This window comes from Rhinolophus hipposideros (genome assembly GCF_964194185.1).
Source record: "Rhinolophus hipposideros genome assembly, chromosome: 23".
NCBI classification, from domain to species: Eukaryota; Metazoa; Chordata; class Mammalia; order Chiroptera; family Rhinolophidae; genus Rhinolophus; species Rhinolophus hipposideros.
The window spans coordinates 4,803,134-4,828,542 of NC_138069.1; the positions used below are offsets into that span (position 1 = coordinate 4,803,134).

Here is a 25,409-nt window from a genome sequence, read left to right on the forward strand (position 1 = left end):
TGGAAATAAATATAAGAAAACTGTAAGGGGCTGTGTTATTCTAGGAAGTGCCCAAACTTCCATAGTTGTTAGAGGTAGGTTATGAATTTGTTTCTACTGTGTTTCCCAGAAAATAAGACCCAGTCTTAATGTGAAAGGAGACACAAGTAAAAGACAATTCCTCACGGCCACCCTTGCACACTCACACCGGCACGCACGTACACTCATGTGCCCACACACAGCTCCAGAGGGAGGGAGACGCTCAAGAGAGTCCCCATATCCTACTGAATCCATTGACAATAGTGACGTCACTTTGCCTATGAACAGTGTTTCACACCTTACTGAACACTTTCAAAATTTCACGGAGTCCGCTTTTCCTGTGGGAGCCCCTGGGTCGAAAGGAGTGTGGTTGTCTCCTCTCTCCACCATGGCGTGTGCTCATCCACTGATACTGGTGTACTCCGAAAAGGGGGAATCATCTGGCAAAAATGTCACTTTGCCTGCTGTGTTCAAGGCTCCCATTCGACCAGATATTGTGAACTTGCGGAAAAACAATAGACAGCCCTGTGCTGTCAGGGAATTAGCAGGTCATCAAACCGGCACTGAGTCAGCTTCCTGGGATCACCTCCCAATAAACTCCTGGCTGCTGCAACTTGTAGAGAGCCTAGGACTGGGTCTTCACCTCCCAGTGATTGAAAAATAGATTCTGCTTAGGAAAAAGCTGTCACAAAGTCCTGCACTTAATTGCACAGGTGACACGAGGGCCCTCCCCAAGCCTTGTCAGAATCCATAGGTTCAGAATTGCCCACAAAATAGTCCTAAACCCTGGCTGCATGGCAGCATCAGCTGGGAGTTTGGGACCTACTCTGACTCATTAGATCCAAATCTCTGAGCATGGACACAGTATGGGGATGAAATGGCTTCCAGGGGGCCTGTCATGTGCCGCCAAGCTGATGTGAAACCCACTGCTGTAAGGAAGTAGGTGTACCAGGCATATCAGTGAGAAAAAAGAGAAGAATGATGGAAAGCAGAGAGCATTTTAAAAATGCCTTTGTCTTAGGCCATTCAGCATAGGGAACCACCCTCTTCTCCGTGCTGCATGGCACGTGGGATACACTGCAGCTCAGCACTTGCCACACTGAACTGTGCCCCTTTTCTTTATATTAATTTTAGATCATGAGTTCCTTGAGGGAAGAAACCAGGTCTGATTCAGTTTTACGCCTCTGATGCCTGGCATTGTGCTGGGACAAAAGGAGAGGCAGGGAAATGCTTGTGGAGTGAGTGATGAATGAACGGGACTTTCCGCTTGGGGACGCCCCTGAGGACATCGCTGTTTGAAAAACAACAATGACAGTGCTGTGCCACCTGGACAGAACGTTATAATGGCCAGGGTCGTGACAGCCCTAAGTCATTCACTCAAAGATGTTTATTTGGCTCTCACTGTGCGTGCTAGATGCCAAGCAGAGCGCTTTTAGGAGGATACAGAGTTGAAGACGCACAGGATACAGACAAGCGGAGACAGCACGCTGGGGCTCCCAGATGGAAGAGCAGGGGGCCTGTTTCAGAGCTGACGAGACCAGCTAAAGCTCTGGCTGCACGTGGTGGGCCACAAAGCTGAAATATGGGAGAAGCAAAATGCTGTCCCACACATTCCCTTTAAGGAGCTGGAAAAGGTGCAACATCCATTGGAAAGATTTCCTTCCAGAACGATTTTACTTTTCCAAAATCTGCTCACAGGGCTGATATTCTATGTTCTGGGAAATCCACTCATGATAAACCTTCTTTCCGTAATTCTGGATGAGCAAGGCATTGTGACAGCTATGTTTCCATCCAAACCCTTTCCTCCCTTCACCCTCTGTGCCCTTGGTCCTTCGAAATCAGCAAGGGGAGGATAGGGGAACACCTTTTCTTTTCCTAATACTGTAGTATCTCGGTTTTCGAATGTCTCTGTTGACGAACATTTCGGTTTACAAACACCGTAAACCCGGAAGTAAATGCTATGGTTTTTGAACATGCCTCGGAAGTCCAACATGTCACACGGCTTCCGCTGACTGCAAGATCCTGAGGCCCAGCTGTGTGCTGTTTTCGAACGTTTCAGAACTCAAATGGTCTTCTGGAACGGATTATGTTCGAAAACCGAGGTACCAGCACCTACAGGCTCTCGATCCCTCACAACCTTTGCGGGGCTCCTGAATGAAATTCCCTGTCCCTAAATTTTCCTTCTGATTTCCTCAACAAGAGACTTCTATTAGAAATCAAAGCTTTTCCTAAATCTTCCCACAGCCCTCGTGTCCGAGTGAGGGCCCCAGTTTTCGGCCATGGCTGTAGGTTGATCCCCGCTTCCAGAAGTTCCCCAGACTACAGACAACCATCTGAGGAGTAGAGGGATCTAGTCCAGGGATGCCTGGAATTGGATTTCAATCCTCACTTCCAATCTGCTGAGTCCTTCCTGAACATAAGCTCTTATGTGAGGGATATCTGAAGACAGGCGATCACTGGGGTATTTTACTGAATAACCATACCACTGTTTCCTGGTTTAAAATGCACTGATTACTGAAAATAATTGAACAAATGGAGACGTTTTCCTCTCAGCAGTTCAGTGCACTCAAATACAGAGTCTTGTCAGATCCCTGGGGCTGGATCTGTTTCCCCCATTTCATGGATGGGTCACTGAGATGGAGGAGTTATGAGAGCTGGCCTGGGTCCCAATGAAATGGTGGCAGGGCAGGTCAAAGATTTCCATGTCCTAGATATTCCACAGAAGGACTGTGAATCACCTACAGTTCAGCTCTGTCCCTAGTTGATGTCATGTTATGTGCCCATGGAGTCTAGTCACACAGCTGGAGTTTTGCCCGGCAGTGATGGTACCCAGTGATGGTTTAGTTTCTTCAAGGAGTATACACCCTGGGCGTGGGGGAGTGCTCAAATAACCACACTACAGAGCAGAACCCATTCCAGGTCCCATGAAGGGTCAAGGTGTAGGGCCCTGAAGGAAAGTAAAAGGCCACATGCCATCCTGTTGGGATTAGAGAGATCTAACGGAAGGAAGCTTGGAAGGCTTAGAGGCAGGACTTGAGGATGGATCAGATATTTAAACAAACAAACAAACAAACAAACAAAACAAACAGCAAGAGTGTTTAAGAAACTTTGATACAAAACAAGTCATTCATAATCCCACCTTCTGTTGCAGTCGAGCATCCTTTGCAGATTGGACCATACTCGTCACTGGGATTCAGACTCGTCTGGGTATGTCTGCAGAGTTTTGAAGCACGCCACCAGGAGCCTTTGGCGGGGTGGGGATGTGGCATCAGGCGTGGCCCCTGGGTCAGTGACAAAGCCAAGGTGTCAGAATAATGAGTCTGTCACAGTATCTGTCCCTTGAATTGAGTCCCAGCCCAGCATTCCATGGGTACCTATCTAAGCACAAAGAGCAGTTTCATGAAAATCACCCGCCCATAGGTCTATAGGGAACACAAAGAGACGGTGGCACCATGAGCTTTCCCACAGAGGCAGGTCCACTTTGAGACCTCCAGCATCAGTGTGCCTGGTGAAGATGCTCAGTGCTTGGCAGGTGCCTTGTGGATGGGCATCACCCAGCCTGACAGGTGTCTGAGGTCGGGGGCGGATTCCGTGAGAGAGGCAACTTGTCGACCATGGGATTCTACTGTGAAGCCACAGGAGATTAAGTGCCCCCAGGAGCTTCTGGGGTCAGAATTTACAATAGCAGGTGGCAATGAGAGAAATCCTAATGTAGCTAGTTCTATAAAAAGTGGCCACATTTTAACCCCCGACAGAATAGCCTAGGGAAACACAGCTTACATAACCATGTCCATCTTGGCATATTCTATTCCAGTCCTCATGTACTTGCACACATAACAATCACAGTGGAGAAGTTTCTACAATTTGCTTTTTTGAATTGATCACTAAATTACAAATTAGGAGTGGGGAGATAGGGGAGAGGCTCTCCATGCACATAAAACATGGATCTCCATCGGTGGTTCTCAACAGGAGGCAATTTTGTCTCTCAGGGGCACTTTAGGCTATGTCTGCAGACATTTTAAATTGTCACTACTGAGGAGGTGACTCTCGTGGGCAGAAGCTAGGTAGGCTACGAAACATCCTACAAGCACAGGACAGCTCCCCACCACAAACAATTATCTGGCTCAAAATGGAAATAGTGCCCAGGTGGAAAACCCCCTGTTGTCTAGGTGCAGAGACCAGAAAGTCTGTAATTATTTGAGTAATTGTAGGACGTATGCTGGGCAATTAGTGGAGGAAAATAAGAAGTTAGGGAAAAATCCAAAGAGCCCAGATTTCATTCGGTGGCACTAGGAAGTCATGAGAAAATTTACCGCAACAAGAGATGGAGGACCCAATAGCTGACGCATGACGTCTTCGGCTCATCTGTCTAGTCTACACCATGAACTCAGACACGGAGCACAGGAGGCGGCAGTTTGGGGAGAAACACGCTCGTGTGTGGACACTGAGCACTCCTGGGAACAGAGCACAAAGTGGCATTGCTGCAGAGGCAGGGGGATGTGAGCTGGGTCTCAGGACAGCCCTCCTGCCTGGGGTCCGCAATGTGCAGACACACTGCAGTCACCGCAGCGTGTGCTGCTGGGAGGAACAGAATGTACAGACAGGGGCATGCGGGACTCCCAGAGGAGGACCCTTCAAGGGCCGAGGAGAAGACTGGTCACAGACGCTGTGCCAAAAACAGTGCCACAGAGACCCAGGGTGCCAGGAGGCCTCGGGACGGGGTGAGGCCGGTCAAACCTGCACGATGGCAAAGAGGAGGAGAGCTGAGGGAATGTGGTGCGTGCCCTCTACAAGGAGAGCTGGGCTTTGAACTCGGGTCTGCTGACCTCAGTCCCAGGGCTCTTCCCACCGGCCACTTCACTCTGCCTCAAAACCAAGTGGCTCCATGAATGACCATCTAGCTGGACACAGACTGGCTGGCTGGAGCTGCACCATGGCAGACACAGAATGACAATTAACAGTTACCAGAACAGAAGGAGTCTGGTGTCGCAGGGAAGCTTTCTTCTCCCTTCCAACATGAGCTGCAGGACTGCTTCTGCAGCAGAGTCTTACGTTAAACAGATAAATACTGCTCACCTCCTCCAGCGAAGCTCTCAGCGGTGCCTGCTCAGTGGTGAGCTGAGCTTGTGGCCGGGGGCTGCTAGCAACCCGATTTCATGAGCTGCAGATGGCAAATGAACATTGGATGGGATGCCCAGCCTCTCTAGTGATTAGAGAAATGCAACTTGAAACAAGCACACGACGTTATCTTTCCCCCAGCAGGGGTGACTAAAATGAAAAAGCTTGGTAATACCCTGAAATAGCAGGGATGCATGGTGTGGACACACCTATGCTATAAGCAGAAGGCAAATAGTGGAGGGTACAATCCTTTAAGTGGTCACCACCTATCAAAAATATAAATGTACTTACCTTTGCTCTAGTAATTCCATTTCCAGGCATCTGTCCCAGAGAAGGTTCATTGCAACGTCTAAAGTTAAGAATTTAGAGACAAATTAAATGTTCATCAGTAGAGCACGACTTAAGTGTACTGCGGCCTATCTGTACTGTTGCATGTAGCTGTGGAGAGGAATGAGGCGTCCCCACGCTGATATGGAAAAGAGGGTCAGGATTTATTTTGAAGTGAAAGGAGCACGGTGAAGTTGTGAGACAGTATATAAAATATGACTCATACTATTTCTATATTAATATATGTGTGTGTGTGCCCATAGAAACGTATATATGTATATGGGAAGATACCCACCCATCGGTTGACAGTGGTTACTCCTTGAGGGGACTATGAGGGAAGGGAAGGAAAGGCGGGTGACACTTTTAACTTCGTGTATTTCTGTGCTGTTTGCATTTTCACAACCACACTGTGTCACTTGTGGGATTTAATGCCTGGAAGACGACATTCCAACTTGTCTTGGACAGAAACATCCCAGCCTGCTCACCTTCCCCCAGGCTGCCAGCTCAGGACTGGTGACCATGACCATGGCATGGAGACTGCACTGGGGAGGCTACATTGTAGGGCTGCTCCCAGGACATAGCTATCATTCCTACTATCGTCCCTGATAAATTAAGGGCAAGCCAGTCTTTGGCAGTTCAGAGCTGCTCACAGCCACCCAGGCACAGGTGGTCTTGCTTCTCTCACCCCCATCTGCCTGCCCAGGTAAAGAAGGGCAGCCTGCAGGAGCTGCGTTTCTGGAGGCAGGAGAGGCTAGTCAGAAGGAAGTGACTCCCGGGGCGTGTCTCTTCCTCTAGGAAACAGCACAGGGAATGGGGATTTGGGGCCAGGGCCACACCCACACTTAACAGTTAAGCGTGACCATCAGCCTCATTCTCAGGATCCAGGCTGGGCCTGGGACTGGCAAATCTAGGGGCGTTCCAGGCTCTGCACCATGAAGCTCTCAGGCTCACTTCTCTGACTACTTTCCATCATGGCTTCATTCTCATACTGGAAACACATAACCAACGATTCTTGAGCGCTTACTCTGTACCAGGCACTCCTCTGAGTCCTGACTACAAAGTGTGGCATCACCTGGGAGCTTGTTAGAAACGCAGACTCTTTGGCCCCATAACAGGCCCCAGGTGACTTATGGGACAGTAACGTTTGAGAAGCATTGTCCTCAGTACTTAGATCTATTAACTCAGTTAATCCCTCAACAACCCTCTGAGTGCCATTATCATCACCCCCACATGTGCACAAAGGTTAAGTAACTGATTTAGGCCACCCAGCTAGTAATTCCTATAGATAGGATTCTGCCAGTAGAACTCACACCACTACCACCACAGCGCAATGCTGACAGTGTGAAGAGCATGGAGAATAGTTTTTCATTTTGTATTTTGCCAAACGGAGAGGGCTTAGGACAAGTGAGGTATACAGTCGACTTCCCTAAGATTGGCCTGAAAAAAACCCACATTTTTCAAAACTCCAGCACTGGTTGCCAGGGGCGAGAGATGGAGTTGGGTGGAGTGGAGGGTGGGGGTCACTGTGGTGATGGAGCTGTTCTGTACCTCAATTGTGTCATCATCAATATCCTGACTGGGAGATGTCACTATGGTTTTGCAAGTGGTTGTCACTGGGGGAAACCGGGTTAAGCTTGCAGAGGATCTCTCTGTATTGTTTCTTACAACTGCATGGAATCTCAAAAAGTTTTCCATTAAAAAATAAAAGAAGCCTCCTCCAGCGGTACAAATTTCCAAGCTCAGGAGCCAGCTGAATGAGCCAGAGTTAAATTTTATGCAGATGGCCCAGAAGTGTGTTCTGATTTAAATATGCACAATTAAAGGCCTGTGGCGTGAAGGGATGGGACAAATACCGAGGGCAGCTCTGTACCAAAACCATTTGTGCTTCAACACTTCATTCTCCCTAGTTCCAGAATCCCAGCTTAATACACGCACACACGTGCATGACTCCCACAAACACAGCCTGTCTGTGGGTCATTTAGGAGGAAATAACCTAATAAAACAGGATTGATGGAAAAGAACAAAACCTGAGGGCTCCAAAGTGGGGAGCCCGTTCCTGGCTTGCAGCAGACGAGCATCCTCTTGGCTGGAGTTGACTTCTACGAGCAAAGCGCCAAAGCAGAATCCTGCTAGTCACAGAGTGTCTTGGGAAGGGACTTGTCTGGTTGCTACAGTGCAGACAGAGAAATGTCAGTCAACAGCCTGCAAAAACACACGGCCAACGGTGAACCCCAAAGTTTGTGTACATGCGTGCGTGTGTGTCTGTGTGTGTGCATGTGTGTCTGATGGGTGTGGCTTAACTCACACCTCTCGTTGAAGGCAATGGTTGGTTCAGGTCACCTGAATTAGGCATTTTTGTGAAAGACCGGAGGTTATAGAGAAGAGAGGGCTTCCCTGCCGGCTGGTTCTTCAGGCTAACACGTTCCTTGAGCGGGCTATTGCCCATGGCAGCCTGCTTGTGGCATAACCCAGCAGGCTGGTGTTGTGACACTCCTCCCTAGGACACACAGTCAGCAGCTCTTCTATCAGAGCACAGTAGGGCCTGTTGGGCGACAGGGAATGCTAAAATGAGGGTGAAGATTGCCCACATGGGGACTTGCAGTCTGTGACGGACGTCTCCCATGCTGCCCAATGGCAGAAGGCAGCACCTGGATTGTCGCAGACATTCCAACACAGAAACCTGCGTGTGAGACCTCAGGAAGCCACCATGCTGCCCTCATGCTGTGTGGTAACTGAAAAGACAGGCGTTTGTGCGTGTGCTCATTCCGCAGGCACCAGGGAGAGACCCTGCTCTGCGGTGCTGGGGACTGCAATCTCTGTGGAACGGCAGCCAGGAGGCCAGTATCAGCCTTTCTTCTTTCTACCCCTTCTCTTTCTATTTATGTGTCCGCTATTTCTTCAATCTCAGAAGAAGACGCGGGTTAGCTGAAGATTTTATTAATTCCATCCCCATCACTGGAAACATCCAGAAGACTGACCGATGTGCTCCTGAGGAGATCTGCCACAGCCACCATCTAGCCTTCACAGGGGACTTTAACTTTACCCCAGTGGCCTGACCCCAGCCCTCCAGGAACACATGCCACCCGCACTGGGCACCGTGCAGCCGCTGTCCTGCATAACGTGTCCGGATCCAGAGCAGCCCACGCCCCGATCTGTTTCTAATCCTGCCAGCATAGGACCTCCTGCCTTGTCTTCCTGCTTATTCCCTTGTTGCAGCCCACTTGAATGATTTCAGTCCGGTGTGTTCATCACTCTTCTCAGCACATGGCCCCTGACACAGAGTACTATTCAATCAGCAGTTCCTGACAGACCAAGACGGATCTCAGAACTGAGGCTCAGTCCTACTTCTCTTACTTGTAGCTTCGCTCTTGGACCATAACTTGTATGGCCCATTGGCCATTCTGGAGAAAGTCCTCTTTCTTCAGAGCCCTAGAACCTCATCTCTTCTCAGGACATGCCCTCCCCATGTGCACCCCAGGTCATGGAGCAGGAGCAGATAATGCAGCACACGACTAAGTGCATAAGAGCTGAAGCCAGTCTGAAATCGTCCCTCCAAGGCCTGGGTGAGAACCAAGCTGCTAAGGACCTTGAGAGTGGCCAGACATAGAACCCTAATACTAAGAGTGGTTGAGAGCTCATGGGTGAGAAATTCAAGGCTGAAACTTTCTGAAAAGGGCTCCAGGGAGAGAAAGACCAAAACTCAGAGCTACACACCCAGTACCCACAGAGCCCGAGGTTAGGTGAAATTATATCCCAACACTATTCTCTGTATATACAAAGGACAAGGAAGCTAATTGGTGGTTTTCCTTATCTTATAGCTTATGCCCTGATTATGGCTGCTATGTGCCACAAAAATACAAAAGAGTTTGCGTTTCACAAACATCTGACTTTCACAAGTCTTACATTTCCCACAGAGAGAGCCCTGCTCTGTCACCGTTCTGAGAAATATCTTTGACCAAACCTAGGCCTCTGCTTGGTCTCTACAGTGGAAGAATAAACTGAAAGGAAAATTCATGTGTTTGGAGGTTGGCTCCTAACTTTAACTAGCCCTGGCCACCTGCTCATACAGTGTACCTTTGCTTAAAACTGAATGGTGATAGAAATAAGTAACAGGATTGGACAACAGAAGTGTCTGGTCTCAGTGTCACCTTGACAACAGACCCTCTGAAGAGGGCATCCACCACCAAAATGAGTCCCCATGCCCACAGAGGAGGTGTCATGCTCATAGGCCCCTCCGGGGGGTGCAGTTTGAGGGACAGGAAAATCGACATTTTACCACTCTGAGGGAGGGTGGACTACTTTCCAAGGGAAACTGTTACAAAGCACCACAAACAGGGTGGCTTAAAAGCCACAGAAATGTACTGCCTCACAATACTGGAGGCCAGAAGTCCGAAATCAAGGTGTCGGCAGGACCATGTTCCCTCTGTAGGGAAATTCTCCCTAGCGTCTTGCTAACTTCTGGTGGTTTGCTGGTAATGGCCCTCTTTGGTATTCCTTGGCTTGCAGCTAGCTGTCTAATTCCAAGGTCTGTCAGTGTCGTCACCTGGCGTTCCTCCCCGTGTCTCTGGGTCTCTCCTTCTCTTTTAGGGGCCCTCCCTACTCCAGTATAACCCCATCTTAATTTAACTAACTACATCTGCAATGACTCTATTTGCAAATAAGTCATGTTCTGAGGTCCTGAATTTCAACATATCTATTTTGGAGGGAACACATCACAACCCATAACGGAGAGGGGGTGGTCCTCGGAGCTACGGCTGGCAAGGTTCAGTATCCTGGGAGCATGGCAGGAAGTGAGCAGACCTCTGAGAGAGACAGCTTCGTGGGGAGGCAGGACCCAGCCCCAAGCGCTGTCAGCCTGAGCTGCAATCTACTGCTCACACTGGACGCAGAAGTACAACACTGCCTGCGCTGGAGCCCCTGAACTTGGCCAAGGGGGCCAGCGTAGGCTGTGGAGCCGCACGCCTTCCCCGGGAATACTGGCCAGTGAGGACCTGAGAGTTTTCACAGCCCAGGGCAGGACACCGATAGAGCAGGAGCCCCAACGTGACCGAGAGCAAATCCTCCAACACCAGCTCCAGCTTTAAAGTCCAGATTATTTTGATTTGGAAAAACATCACTGTAAACACCGTTCTTAAACCCCACTAACACAGTGATTGCAAATGTATGGTAAATTTGCAAATTTATAGGCTATAAGCGTATTCCTTCACCCACAGTCACACTCGTTTTCATGCACTGCACGAAGACCAGCCCTCAGTATACACAAGACAGGTGTCAACGTGGCGAATGGGGTCAAAAATGACAGAAAGAGGCCAAACGCGGATATCGGCGGGAATAATGATGAACCTGGAGAAAACAGTGTGGGCCCAGATCTCCTCCCCCACAAAGCATTGCCAAAAAAAAAAAAAAGAAAAAAAAAAGAAAGAAAGAAAGAGTGACAGAATATTAATAAAATAAAACTCCAAATCCGATCCCGGAGCAATAATAGAAGACCCATGCCAAACTTCACAGCCGTGGGAAGGATGTATGAGCCTGAGCAATCTGTGGACAGCATTTCTCGGCTGAAATTCTTGAAAGCTTGTAGTGCTTAGGCCAAAATGCTCTGCAAACCAAGTCCTGTGGAAAATGTGAACTTTATGAATTTCACATAAATGTGAACTTTATGAATTTCACATGAATGTGAACTTTATGAATTTCACATGAATTTCACATTATGGCATGTAGCCACAAAGCCAGCTCTGTAGCTGTGAGTGAAAAGATTTGCAGAAATCTGTCCCCACACTGAAGACCACCAGGGCGGACGAGGAGCAAAGCACAGGTCCCAGAGAGGATGGAGAACTCACTCAGCCTCGTGGGGTTTTCTTAGCAAACTCCTGAAAATACAAGTGGAGATTTGGGCTGGAATTAGACAAAGGGCGAACTTCCTTTTGCCTTTTGGGCCTTGCGTGGAGAAGGAGAACCCACAGGAGGAACTGAAACCTTTTCCAGCTACTTTCCCTCTTTGTTCCTCCCTTTTCCGTCTGTGAGATGGGGATCATAATGGAACTTATCTCTTGGGCTAGCTGTTAGGGTAATACGATTAATAGAGAGAAGGTCTTAGAAAGTGTCTGAGCCACCGGAACAGCCAACTTCAGGCCTCACCTGCAGCCAACACTCCAGGATAGCGGAATTTTCAGAATGTCTCCCCTAAGTTGCAGCTCTTCCAGCACCTAGATTTTCATTTTTTACTTTATAGATTTCAGATTCCCTTTTGCACTTTGTCTCCATACAACCTATTCTGAACCTGGAGAGCTTCCCGCTCACTGTCGTAGGATCTAAGGACAGGAAGGCCCTTTCTAGGTCCCTCAGCTTCTGCCCCTGCCCCAAGGCACAGCTCTGTTCACATCGACTCCGACAGATGGCTGTCATTTCCAGACAGGAAATATTCATCGAGCATCCACTCTGGGCCAAGCCGTGTGCTAGGAACACACGCAGAAGTGGGGCAGGCTGAGCTCCTGCAGTCCATGTGGGAGAACTGGAAACTCAGACAGGATTGGATGGTGCAGTCTTATGGCCGAATGACTTCTTCTCTGGGAAATCTGCGTTTTTACTCTATGGCTTTCAACTGAATGGACGAGGCCCACCCACATTATCAAGGATAAGCTCCTCTTACTTCAAGTCAACTGATGGTAGATGCCAGCCACAACTAGATTAGTGTCTGATTAAATAACAGGTGACTGTAGCATAGCCAAGGTGACGTACAAAATTAACCACCACACACAGGTTCATTTGTCTTTGCTCTCCCCACTTCATGTCAGGCTTTTCTTCCTGTCCGCCAGCTCTATGCCGTATCGCTCCAACCCCACCGTGAGATGCAGAGAAAATAGTTTCCCATTAACTTCTTCATCGGCTCCCACAATTGCATTAGCTCTTCATCCGTCTCATAAATCTTTCGTTCCATTTCACTCCTAATGGTGGGACTTTGTACCTTGTCTCCCCGTTCCAATTTGTTCACTTGATATATTCTTGGGTGCCATGCGCAGGGAGGTGCCACACCTCAGAACTTGCGTCCGAGTTATCTGGAAGGATGTCCGGAGGACGGTTCATCTAAAGTGCCTTCCTGGTAGCTTTCCACGGTGACACTGCTGCAGGAGATATTGGCCCCTGGGCACGCCTGGCTGCAGCACGCTGCAGGAACCGGGCACTTGAGAAGCAACCTCTGTAGTGGCTGTGCTGGACAAGGAGCATTCTTCAGGAGCCTGGCAACTCAGACCCTGGAGGCAGGAAGAGGAAAGCTCTTCCTGCTCCATGTCCCTGCAGCTTTTCTAGCCATCAGCCTTAACATTATGCCAGCTGGAAAAGCAAAAGCATTGGCAAGGCCCATGCCCACCTACCTCCATGCCGACAGAGCCAGCAAAGCGGGGTGGCTTTGAGGCTGACAAACCATACATGTGATAATGAGCACAGCCCACTCCTGTAGCCACCCAGTTTCCATACACACATTTCAGACACATCGGAACTTCTATGTGACAATGAAACAACGCTATGTTTCCACCTAATAACATACAGCTATCCTCCTTCTAAGTGAAGAATTTCTCACACTATCCCAAATGAAGAGACACATAGTCCTATCCGTCACTGTATCTATTACTGCAGCTATATGAATTACTTCTCGAATCCATCACAGACCGCTGAATAATTGTTACCTGAAGGCTAAGCTGCAAAGTTAACTTTCAACAACTCTATAGGAAATCCAAAACGGCAAGGAGGGAGAAGAAATCAGTCAGCAAATACAAAGACACACACACACAGAAAAGAAAGAGAGAAACTCGCAGAGCTACTACAGTCCTCTCTGATGTAATTGCTTTTGAGGTCATCATTGAAATGCACGGCTGCTTTCCTCCACTCACCATTCTGTCTGCCCCATGCTCAGTCAGGGCCTCGGTGGCTGGGGTTCTTTACCTGGTGAAGTGACTGAAACCTTAATTGCTAAGGAGTCTGAGTCCTCAGTCCCCTGCCTGGTTTGCGGTTGCTGTAGGTTTCAATACGCCTCTACTACCGGGCATGGACGTACAAATGGGTTCCCCTGAGAATCCCCTGCAGCCCAGAAATACTCTCCCTTTCCTCCATTGCGTAGCTGCAGCCCAGTTACCTCTTGGTAATCAGAATCAATCACTCCAGCCAGTAACTTCTTCTATTTTTAGTTTTTGGTTCAGTGGCATAAAAGGCCCAAAGTGGCAGCAAAGTATCATCTTTCAATTTAGTGGAATCACTGTTGTAGCCCCCGGACTACAAACCACCAGCCCTGCATAGGAAGCAAACCTTCTGCACGTGGATTATTGGGCACAATAGTGAGAGATGCAACTCCCATTTGTACCCCTTGATTCCCGGACTCATGTGTTCTGGCTTTGGAGAGCCATTGTCATATTGTGGTCTTTGATACCACGTATGTACTATGGCCTGTAAGAGAGAACTCCGTCCTTTCAGGATATTGTCTCGTGAAAGGTGCTACAACTGAATCTTCAGAAAGTCACTGTACCTTCCAATTAGCCCAGCCACTTCCAGTTCATGGGATACCGTAAGACCAGTTAATTGCACGGGTGGGCAGTAGCCCATTGCTGCACTTCCCTTGCTAGGAAATGGGCTGCCTGCTCAGAAGCAGTGCTCTGGAGATGCCATAATGCTGGAGAAGGCATTCTGTGCATCATGGACAGTGGTGTGGCAGACACACGACATGTGCAGAGAAAGCAAATCCATACCTAGAAAACGTGTCTATTCCAGGGATGACAAATGTCCCCCTTCTTCATGACGGAAGAGGTCCAAGGTAATTCCACTGCATCCAGGAATGGTGTCAGATCAGGGGACAGTGTTGGTCTCTGCTGCAGGCGGATTAGGCACCAGCAAGAGTATCAGCCAGATGGCCACTGTGATGGGACGTCCAAGCTGCTCAGCCCTGCACAGCCTCCGTGGATCCTTTGCTCCTGGGCCCACTGCGGGAGCACTGGGGTGGCTGGGGAAAGAGGCTGCCAGATGTCTACAGAGCATGTCATTTTGTCCCCCTGATGATTAAACTCCTCTGCAGTGGAGTCTGTACATGGGACACAGATATCTTAACAGTGTGTGCCCATCTGAGGGACGTCCATTCACAGTTCTTCCCGGACCTTCTTGTCACTAATCTTCAGTCACGTTCCTTCCAAGTCCCTAACCATCCAGCCAAGCCATTAGTGACGGCCCATCTTTATGGTCATCTCTCATTTCACACTGGTGGACATGAAAATGTACTACTGCTCAAAGTTCTGCCCACGGGGTCCAATCAGGACATAAAAGCCACACAGTAATTCAAACAGAAAAAAATGACATAAGGAATTATTAATAACGGACTGGAGTAATGGGGGCTTGGGTAGTAAGAGTTAAAGAGAACTTGAGAGAATGCAGAGGTAGCAGATACGGGGAGCAGCCACTACCCCAGAGCTGAGACACTGCCCTACTGCCTAAGGAGGAGCCCCCCACCCCAAGGACTGAGATTCAGACCTCGGAGAGGGCAGAGCCATGGCTCACAGAATGGCAGAAAAGCCACGAGATCCTCACGGGTGGGACATGCCAGAAACCTGCCCTCTGGGACGGCAGGACAAGGTGTGTGTAGGGTGGTGCCATAGCTCAGAACTCATGGTAAAGTCACCTGCGGAGCAGCAGAAGAGACCGTTCACGAAGACGTGGCTTGCTGGTGGCGTCACTCGGAAAAACTCCCCGAGATGATGCTGGGGGAAGCTGCTAGCCACTGGGCATTACAGGAGCTCGAGGAGCCACTTCTGTGGGAGCTGGGCGCTAGACAAAGGCGTCCCCGACAGAGCCTGTGCACTCAGGACGTAGGCTCCGGAGACAGCACGCTCTGCGGACCCCTGGTATGTGAGCCTCACAAAAACCAAGAAGACAAAAGCCTTTCTTTCCCCAGTGTCCCTCCAGCATCCTCCATTGGACGGCTTAGCATCATTAGCATCATGCCAGAGGGCAGAGGAGAAATATTTACAAAGCTCACCTCCATTAGCACAGCAGGTACCTACGGGTGGTTTGGGAGCTGAATGGCAATAAACTGGTAACTGGCGTGGGGGGTGGGGCTGGTGCTAGCTGGGGTCAGAGAGGACGGCAGGGAGCACATCACATGACCATACATTATTCTATGTAATAACCGAGTAGACATCGCTCTTCTCAGGAGCTAGGGCTAGAGTAGTCAGAAAAGAATGCCTGTGGAAGGAGATCTGAGCTTCTCCCCCATCCCCAACCTCAATGAGATGATGAGTTTAACCCAAGGATAGGGATCGGCTGAGTGTTCTCAGGTCTGTTCAAGTCAAAGCAAACCATCCTAACAAAGCAACTCCTGTGGTGCTGACACTGAACCGAGCACCTTCTCTTGCTTCCCCAGAACCTGGGCCGGGCTGGGCTAACAGCAGGTGTTTCATAACAATCAGCTTCATGGAAAGAAAGGGTTTTCCAGCTCCACTCCATCAGCATGCCACAGCACGCTCCTCCCAGGCTCACCCTGTGGCCCTGGAGCCTTCCTTCTCCGAGACAGCAGCTTCCCCATGACCCCGGCTCTTTGGAGAACTCACTGCTTGTGTGTGGCTCCTTCCACCCCACGTGATGGAAGCACCATCCTCAATCACTATCTCCTCTCCCCGACCTCTCGGATCCCAGCAAAGTGCTCCGTCCTCATCACTAAGTGGGCTTGGTTTACTGCTGATGGAGACGGGAGGGGCCGGGAGGGGAGGAATGGTCCTTGACATATTTTGGTCCTACTTCACAATTTTGGTCTGACCTTTACCCTTTGTAAACCAGACTTCTAGAATGAGAAATGGAAAAGCAAACGGCCCTCTGGGATCTCTGGGACTTTGGGTTCCGGAAACGAGTGGTCACATCCGGTCACTGTACTTTCAATCTTCCGGTATCTCCAAGTTACGGCCTTCATTTCGTAAACATGGCAGTTCAGGGCTCGCTAAGTGAAAACTGTCTTAGACAAGGAACATTCCAAGAGATCCACAGCCTTCTCCGAAGTTCCTGAGACCCTGGATGAACTGCTCATAAATGTTCTCTTCTCTCCCTCTCTCTCATGCTTTTCCATTTGGCTCACCCTTCACTTCCTCTGAATGAGCCAAACCACACATGTATTGAGTCCCTGCCTTGATGGTCCATATTCTTCTGAGCTTGGCTTTCATTGGGGTTCTGGGGCTCTGTCCTAGGAGCTCACATTCCATCCAGAAGAGAAGAGTCCTGCCCCTGGAAGAGTAGAGTAACAGGGGCAGCTGCTGAGAAAGCCCTGCTTCTTGAACTCTAATGAGCATAGGAGTCACCTTGGGGTCATCTTAAAATGCAGATCCTGATTCAGAAGGTTGAGGGAAGGCCCAGGGAATTGCATTTCTAACAATTCCAAGTGATGGTAAAGGTGCCAAGCCACGGACCACACTTTGAGTAGCAAGCATCTACAGAATCCGGCTTCGACAACCAGACGGACACAGAAACTCCCACGTTCAGAGGACACAAGCCTAGGAAGTTGGACAAAGTTTCACAGAGCTGAAGGGGGGAAGGACATGTCCTTGAAGAAGCCAAACACCTGTGGGAAAATCCCAGGGGAGGAAGCGTGATTGCCAGGGCCTGACTGCAGGCAGGTGCCAAGCTCCCCATGTAGTCCTGGGCACAGACCCTGCACTCCTGCAGCCCGCAGGCTGGTAGCGCAACACTCCAGAAATAAAGCAATGTGCCAGGGAAGAGGATGGAAGAGGACGCTGATGTGATAGGAAATATGGGTGTGTGAGAACATTCCCGCCTCAGGAGGAACCGGCTTCTCAGGAGGTCTTGTTGGCGGAGCAGTGGGGTCCTGGGAGTGGAACCCGTATTTGCACCAGAGTGGCAGTGCTCTTGGGCTGTGGCCGACGGGGAGCCTATGGAGCCCTGGTGAGAAGGGGGCTTGCCACACACCACATGTGCGCCCTCATGTGCCACTCCAACAAAAGCATTCTCTGGCCCTTGCCCTGTGCCAGGCCCTGGGGGACAACAATAAGACAGAAACGCCCTCACTGAGCTCCCAGTCTGGGGGAGGGGAGAACCTGGCTGGACAAACTGACAGGCAATTAAAATGGAATGTACTAAGCTTGTGGTGTGGGGCTAAGAAGTGGCTCCCACGGCCACCCAGGGGCACCTGGGCCAGCCTGTAGATGGGTGCCCCTGGGCATGGATGTCTCTTGGAAGAATAGCTGAGGGGGGATCCCCGGAGGGACAGCACCAAGATGCTTGTGCACATGCACAGGATGTAGGAAGCTGAGGAGAGGGTGCTGAGGCTAAGATCAGGGGCCTGTCCACACAGCATCCTCAATGAGCACCACAGGCACTCGTCTGAAACTGGAAAATTCCACAGGCCCTTGGAGGAGTCAGGGCAGCACACATGAGCTCCACGCTAAAGACGAAAAAGTACTAGAAGCTGTCGTATAAAGTCCAGGCTGTATGCAAACCAGCTAATCCTGAATTTTGTGTGTGTATACCCCATTCGCCAGAAGCAGGACACCACACACACACACACACACACACACACACACACACACACACACACACACAGAGATCTTCTTCAGGTTCTTCCTCAGGTAAACTGCGACAGCACTTAGCCCTGAGCTGCTATATGTCAGAGGAACATCCACGGTCCCCACAGAAGCTCCGGAGCAGGGACGTTAGCAGGCAGACACTGTGGGGAACGTGTGCCAACCTGGGAGAATCGACCGCCACCTTTCAGGGCACCGAGGAACCACACAACATCACCCTGGAACAGTTAGTCCTGCGTTGGCAGTGCTCACCCTGAGTTTAAAGCAGCCCATCAGAGAGTCAGAACCTCACCCTGACACAAGTCACAGGGTCTAAGGAGAAACTCCAGGTATAGACAGAGGCTCTGCAGCTCCAGGGCACGTCCTACACGAGCCGGGTGGAAACAGGGGTCAACAACCAGGCCAAACTTCTGGTGAGTCAAGGAAGTGCCTTGGGCTGCCAGAGGGCTAACCTTTGCTTTAAATCCACAGGTCATGTCATCCTAAATTTTAATATTTATTTTAAACTCCCCAGAAAGGGGCCTTAGAAAGTCTCCCTAAAGCACATGGTAATTCTCAAAAAAGGCACTTGATACAGCTGCTATAAAACATGACTCAGGTTTTCCCTTTTCAAAAAACAAACAAAAACACCTTGTGACCCATGGTTTCGAGTAACCTGTGGTACAAGCCCGCTCTGGGCGTATGCAGTCAGAGCTCACGGCTCCCATCGCGCCTGGATGAAGGGAAGCCTGTGGGCACACAGTTACCAGCCTCTGCTTCACAAGGACGTACAGGAGGACACTCACCAGTGCCTTGGCCATCCAGCCCCAAACACACAGACATACACACACATACTTCATGAGAATCTGGAGGCAGACATGAGACATTCACAAAAACAAAATCACTGCCAAGTAATGAGGGCAGAGCCATTCCAAAGCAGGCCTCCTGGCACCACACACCCATGGGCTGGCAGAGAACCTCTCCTGCACTGGAGGCATCAGAAACAGCAGGCACACACCTAGAGGCAGACTCACTCCAGGACCCTTTCCAAGAGGTAGTGACAAACATGGCGACTGTACCCTGACTGTGTCCAGTGGGTAGCCAACAATGACACTGGCTGCACCTGTGGATTGAAGCAGAACACCTGGTCACTCAGCCCCTGGACTCCTAGCTGACACTGGCTGGCTCTTGGGACAGGACAGAGGGCTCAGGCACTTATATTCACTTCCTCAGTCAATGCCCAGTTGCCAGAAAGGACCCATAATATGCCAGGTACTGGGCCAGGCATTGGGGAAGGCAGAGAAAATGGAGGCAAACCAGGGCTCTGCCTCCAGAAACAAGCTCCCCAGAAAAGGGCAGTGAGTGTGCTGGGACAACTAGGTATCCACACCGAAAAGAATGAAGTGAGACCCCTCCCCCCCACACCTCATATCATGTACAAAAGTAACTCAAAATAGACCAAAGACGTAAATGGAAATACTGAAACTACAAAAATTGTATCCTTCAAACATAGGGGAAATTCTTCATGACCTCAGATTTGCAATAGATTCTTAGATATGACACCAAAAGCACAAGTAAGGAATGAAAAAATAAATTGAACGTCATAAAAAATTAAAACTTATGCATCAAAGGATACTATCAAGAAAGTGAAGACAACCTGCAGAATGGGGAGAAATATCTGCAAATCACATTTGACAAGGGTCTGAAATCCACAATAATTAAAGAACTCTACCACCTAAATTTTTTTTTTTTTAAATATGAGCAGAGGACTTAAATAGATATTTCTCCAAAGAAGATACACAAATGGCCAACAAGTACATGGAAAGATGCTCCACGTCATTAGTCATTAGGAAAATGAAAATCAAAATCACGATGAGATTCTCCTTCACACCCACCAGGATGGGTATAATTCAAAGAAAACAAAAAAGGAAAATAACAAGTTTGGCAAAAATGTAGAGAATTGGAATTCTTATACATTACTGATGGGAATGTAAAATGGTGCAGCCACTGTGGAAAATAGTTTGGCAGGTTTTAAAAGTTACACATAGAATTCCCACATGACTCAGCAATTCCACTCCTACGTGTATACCCAAAAGAAATGAAAACAGGCACTGAAACTAGTACTTGTACACGCATGTTCATAGCAGCACTACACACAATGACCAAAAGGTGGGAACAGCCTAACTGTCCATCGCTGGGTGAATGGATAAAGAAAACGTGGTGTACCATACCTGGAATATTATTAGAAAAATAGAAGGAAGTACGCACTAAGGCTGCCATGTGGACAAATGTTGAAAACATTATGTAAATGAAAGAGGCCAGACAAAAAAGGCCACATATTACACGATTCCATTTGTATGAATTATCCCGAATAGGTAAGTCCAGAGACAAAGCAGATTAGTGGTTGCCAGGGATTGGGGGAGGGGAGATGGGAGTGACAGCTTAAAGGGTCCAGGGACTTCTTTGGGCACGAGGAAAATGATTTGGAACTAGATAGAGGTGGTAGTTGCACAACACTGTGAATGTACTAACTGCTACTGAACTGTACTCTTTAAAATAGTTACCTTTATGTTATGTGGATTTCTCCTGAAAAAAGGGGGGAGTATGTGACTAGAAAACCCAGAAAAATTTCAGTTACCTCCAGGTTACAGGTAACTGAACTTTTCTACCCCTCACGTTTAGCATGTGTAGGAGGGCATAATACTAGCACCTACCTCACGGTTCCATTGTAAGGATGAAATAAGGTCCGAATGCAAAGTACTAGCAGAGAGCTGGGCGCTCACAGGATGTTCAGAAAGGGACGCTATTGATTTTTGTTTTTAAGAAGGTGTCTTTGGAAAGGTAATGGATACTTTGGACTTTCTCACAGAAAAATGCCATCCTCACACTCATTCATAAAGCCTGAACCATTTTGGAGGGAAACAAAGCCACCCCAAGTCCACACATTAAAAAGCCCTAGTTGCAGAAGTCAGTGACTGTGAGATTGAAACAGGAGTCATTCTTCTAAGACCAATTCCCCATCACCTGATGATAAGGGTCTCTGCTAGCAGGTAAGGGGTCCTAAAATATTAGCTATTTCCAGGGGCTGAGAAACCAGCTAATCCCAGAGGAAATGTTTCCTTGGTCTGGAACCTCCAACCCTCTTCTCAATCCCTCCTTCCCACACACCTGGGCAGAGGCAGAAAGGGCAGCGGGAAGCTGGAGCATTCTCTCCACAGGAACCCCTCCCGGCAGGGGAAGGAAGGAGCGTGGTCCTCAGTCTCCAGCTTCTCCCCCCTCCCTAGTGAGCGCATCCTTCCCTATGGGCATCCCTCAGCCCAGGACAGAACCGCAGAGCCAGCCTTGCGCCAGTATCTCCCTGCTCACTCAGTAGCCCACCCATCCGAAAGCAAGGGGTACAATATAAGAAATCAGAATATCAGGTCGGTGGTTTCCAGACCTTGGGACTTCACAGACCAGTAAAATGTCAAACAAAATGTGAATGATGTAACGGTGAAATTTTATTATGCAAGGTCAGTAAGAAAGAAAACAGCCATGGATGAGTACAGGGGTTAAAATGGCCGTGGTACCAGATTGCCTGGGTTAGAATGTCAGTGCTCATGCTAGATGCATGGCCTTGGGCAAGTCATTGAATTCCTCTGTATACCCATTTCCTCATCTGTAAAATGGGAATGTAATAATAGCTACCTCATTGGGGTCATAAAGAAATATATATATACATAAACAGACATGAGAGACCACCTATTTTATGATTCCATTTATATAAAACGCCCAGAAAAGGCTAATTTATAGAGGCAGACAGTAGATTAGTGGTTGTCCAGAGGGAGAAGGAGAGGATGCAGTTTAACTGTAGGTGGGCATGAGGGATCTTACTGTGGGGTGAAAATGTTCCAAAACTGATATATGATAATAGTTGGACCACTTGGTACAGTTACTCAAAAATCACTGAATTGTACACTTGAAGTGGGTGAATTTTCTGATATGTAAAATAACCTTAATAAAGTTGGTTTAAAACTATATTTAGAGCACTTAAGCAGCACCTGGTACCAACTAAGTATTCACTGCTACTATGCTCATCATCATTTCATGGAAGCAAAAAAGAAAAAGCTATGTTAACGTCATCAACGTAAAGACAATTACAGAATACAGGACAAGCCACTACTTGCTGTGTGAATTGGGAAGGGTCTCCCTGTCATCAGAGACTTTGAACTCCTCTGACAGCGTACCCCCCAGGGGGTTTCTTAAACCAAGCCACTGGCGGGCCTACTGAAGTTGGTCTGGCTACTGAAGGAAACAGCCCAGGGAAGGCTCTCCCTTGGAATGGCTGAAGGGTTGTCCAAAGAGGGCCTGGATATGCCCAGCGGTCCTCCAGGCACAGCCCCCTGACTGGGAAAATTAGGAGATGCAGGTCTCAGCCCAGCCCAGGAAAGCCTGTGTCAACAGGGCTGCCCACCAGGAAAGGAACCTACTCTGCTCAGGATGGTGAGAAGCAGGCACCCTGCAGCCACCCGTGGAGGGACAGACGTGGCCTCCTGCTCGGTGTGAGGGGAGGACCGAAGGGGAAGAACCTGGGGTGCTACCTGGCTTGTCAATTTTTGTTGTTTCCTTTCCCTACAGATTTCCTGGTCTCCTCCATACCTAGAACACTAGGTGGGGTCAGACATGCTATCCAGAGTCTCGGCCTCAGCACCTCAATATTGTATTTTATCTTGGGGAGTGGCTGCATTTGCTAACACCTCTTTTCTACGGTCCTCTTAGATGGGGCCAAAAAGAAAGATAATATTTTACAATAAGTCCCTCGAGCTCTCTCCCCATACCCCCACCCATAGTGCAAGAAGAGGAGAGAGAGTCCTACTGGGAAGAGAAGAATGGAGAAGCAAGGAAATGGATGAAACTCCTGACCAAGCAAACCCATCCCAGGCCCGGCAGGGAGAGGCTCCTGGAGCGGTACCGGGGACCCCAGCGCCCGGACGAGGGGCCTGACATTGACAGCAGCTGAAGAAGGTAAAGGGTTCCTCCTATCCACTCCCTCCAGCCTGGGCGCCCCCTAGAAGCAGCCAGATTACCAAGTGGAGCTCCCCATCCCGGTTACGGGTCCAGAGGACAAGAACCATCTTCCCCACAAGTTCCTGCAAGCCACCTCCCCAAATTCAGGTGGGCACCCGGTCACCGAAGGGTGTGTCCGCGCCGGGGCGCTCCATTGGCTGTCCGCTTGGGCGGATGGCTTCATCATTACCGGTCAAGCTCCGGGGACCCTAAGTTGGAGGCGAATCGGCAGCTCAGGTGGACCTCGGTGAGGCTCGCAGAGTTTAGGCGGGTCACCGCGAGACCCCAGGCCCCGGGCTGTCCCGGCAGCAGGCGGCGCGCGGCGCCCGCGGGAAGCCTGGGTGCAGAGCCCCCGCCCGGAGCCCGGGGTGTAAACGGGGCGCAGAGCCCAGCCGCCTCTCTCTGTGTCTCTCCGGCACCGGGTCTCCCTGCCTCTGGGGGCGGGGCTTCCCTCCCGTCCAGGGCGGGCTCACCTCCCATCCAGCCCGCTACGAAGTCTTCCAGCTGGAAGCTGCCGGTGGCCGGGGCCGCGGCGCCCCGCCCGCCCGGAGCCGGGTCGGTGCCCATGCAGCGTGTGCGGGGCCCGGCCCGCAGCAGGCGGCGCCAGGGAGGACAGCCCGGACTCCGCGCGCACCAGGTGGCCCCCCAAAGCCAGGATCCAGGCCCGGCCGCGCGTGGGCGGCCCCCACCCCCGTCCGGCCGCAGGCGCTGCCAGCACGCCCCCAGCGGCGCTTAAGGGCGGGGCAGGCGGGCGGGGCTCGGTGCGCCAGCGCCTCCGCACACCCGGGGGCCCGGCCACGGGGTGTTCCCTCGCCTCCCTCCTCCGTCCACTGCTGCCTTGCCAACTGCGAACCTCGGCGCTGGGAGGCAAAGGGCCCGCTGCTGCCTGTGACTGTCCACAGCGCTTCTGACCCTGGAAATGATCTCAGGGACATTTTTGCAAAGTTAATTACAAGAGGGAGGGCGAGGTGCTTCATCCGAGGTCAGGAAGTAGATTATTTACCTGTGAAGACACGTCCTCTTTTAGGCTAAAACAACCCTGAAATAATCCTAACTGAATATCCAACTATCAACTAAACAAGTTCTTCATTCTCTGAGGAGCTGGTTGAAAGCCATGGACAGTTTCGATATAAAATACACAGGACATGCAATTTTCCATGCCAGTTGTAGAGGTTAGGGGCACTCCCCCAGGCCCCCATTGCCCCACGCCTCCCCATAGCCCACAGGTTTTTAGGACACTATCTATTCACAAATAACTGTAACAACGGGTGGAAAGCATCCAATCCAGGGATAGGCTCCAAGTCAGCTCTAAATAAATATTAGCTATTAATAACATCCAACATTTCACAATCCCCTAAATCATGCCCCACTCACCTGGGCTTACTCCTCACAGCAACCCTGTGAGTTGGGTGTTATCATTATCCCCATTTAGGTGACAAAAATGCCTTAGTGTCTATAAGGTGTGTGTGTGTGTGTGTGTGTGTGTGTGTGTGTGTGTGTGACATAGTTTGAATCTTTTAGAAAACTGCTCCAAATGAGGAGATAAAAGTTGTCACCCCTGAGTTGTGGGCTGTGTAAGCACAGATTTGAGCTTATTCCCGAAGACCTGGCTGTCACAGTGGAGAGTCCAGGGGGGACCACACCCAGCATTGAAGGTCTGCAGTCGCCATGCTGAGGGCACACAGTCCCACGCTGAGGGCACACTGGCCAGGTGGGAATTTCCAGAGCCCTGAAAACTCTCAGCCTGTCTCTGGCCAGGCCTTCAGGAGGGGTGACACTGGGCTGGAAATTTCCTCTGCGAGCTGCCTGGGCATGAGGTCCCAGTGGCCAGATAGATAGCACACGGTGCCCCTGGACGCGCCTGTCTTGCAGCTCCCAGAACCCATGGAGACTCCCTCCCCCCTCCCCCCAGGGCTCTCTGGGCCAGCCCTTACCCCACTCCCTGCAGACAAGCAGGCCCCAAATCTCATCTGCCACCTTGGCTGAAACATTTCCTACCACCCGCAAAATGCATACCCCTACCTCTCTACCTGCATGCTCCAGGCAAGCAAATAGGCGCTGGAGCTGCCTGGGCGTGAGGATATCTTCAGTCCCTGCACAGGGCTTTACACGTGGTCCCACTTCCTCCTCACAGCAGCTGTGAGCAAGCAGCAGGGCTACGCCCACTGATGGTCAGTTTTACATGTCAGTTTGGCTGGCCTATAGTCCCTGGTGATTCCATCAAACACTAATCTAGGTGCTGCTATGAAGGTCTGTTGTAGATGTAGTTAACATCTACAAACAGTTGACTTTAAGGGAGCTTATCTTGATAATGTGGTGAGCCGCATCCAATCAGTTGAAGGGCCTTAACAGCTAAATGGA

General features: G+C 49.9%; 1 long non-coding RNA gene across 1 annotated transcript in view; it reads right to left on the reverse strand.

Annotated features, from left to right (window-relative positions):
- Positions 1–23,740, reverse strand: part of LOC308492033 — a 31,543-nt gene extending 7,803 nt beyond the window's left edge. Inside the window, exons 1-4 of the long non-coding RNA XR_013992439.1 lie at positions 23,522–23,740; positions 5,428–5,485; positions 4,332–4,472; positions 3,158–3,299 (exon numbers count right to left, since the gene is read on the reverse strand). This is a non-coding gene — a long non-coding RNA (uncharacterized lncRNA). The remainder of the gene's footprint in view (positions 1–3,157; positions 3,300–4,331; positions 4,473–5,427; positions 5,486–23,521) is intronic.
- Between the last annotated feature and the right edge of the window lie 1,669 nt (positions 23,741–25,409).